Source organism: Elephantulus edwardii, unplaced genomic scaffold, assembly GCF_000299155.1.
Source record: "Elephantulus edwardii isolate Elephantulus edwardi_28Jun2011 unplaced genomic scaffold, EleEdw1.0 scaffold00471, whole genome shotgun sequence".
In the NCBI taxonomy this organism is placed as follows: domain Eukaryota; kingdom Metazoa; phylum Chordata; class Mammalia; order Macroscelidea; family Macroscelididae; genus Elephantulus; species Elephantulus edwardii.
This window is the reverse complement of record NW_006400221.1, coordinates 205,788-206,331: the sequence shown is the minus strand read 5'-3', so window position 1 is coordinate 206,331 and position 544 is coordinate 205,788.

Genomic DNA, 544 nt, shown 5'->3' with positions numbered 1-544 from the left:
AGTCAAATTTGCCAGAACCAAAGATAAGGAGAGAATTCTGAAAGCAGTGAGGGAGAGAGAAAAAAAGAGAAATAAGGGATAGCAGATAAGATTAAGTGCCAATTTCTCAGCAGAAATCATGCAAGCAAGAAGACAATGGAATGATATAGATAGTACACTCAAACAACCCAACTTTCAACCAGAAATATTGTACCCAGCAAAATTGTCCATCAAATATGAAGGAGAGATCAAGATATTCCAAGAAAAACAAACCCTTAGGGAGTTAGTCAAAACAAGACCAGCATTGCAGGAAACACTGAGAGACATCCTTCTTACAGAAGTGCCACAGAAAGCAGGATGGACAAAAGTAACTAGCAACAACACCAAAAAGAACTCAAAAAAATTAAAGCAATAAAACCTTGCCTCTCCATAATCACACCAAATGTGAATGGTTTAAATGCACCACTGAAGAGAAAAAGAGTAGCAGATTGGATGAAAAAACCAAAATCCATCAATATGCTGTCTATAAGAGACACACCTGAAAACTGAAGATAAAGACTAAAAA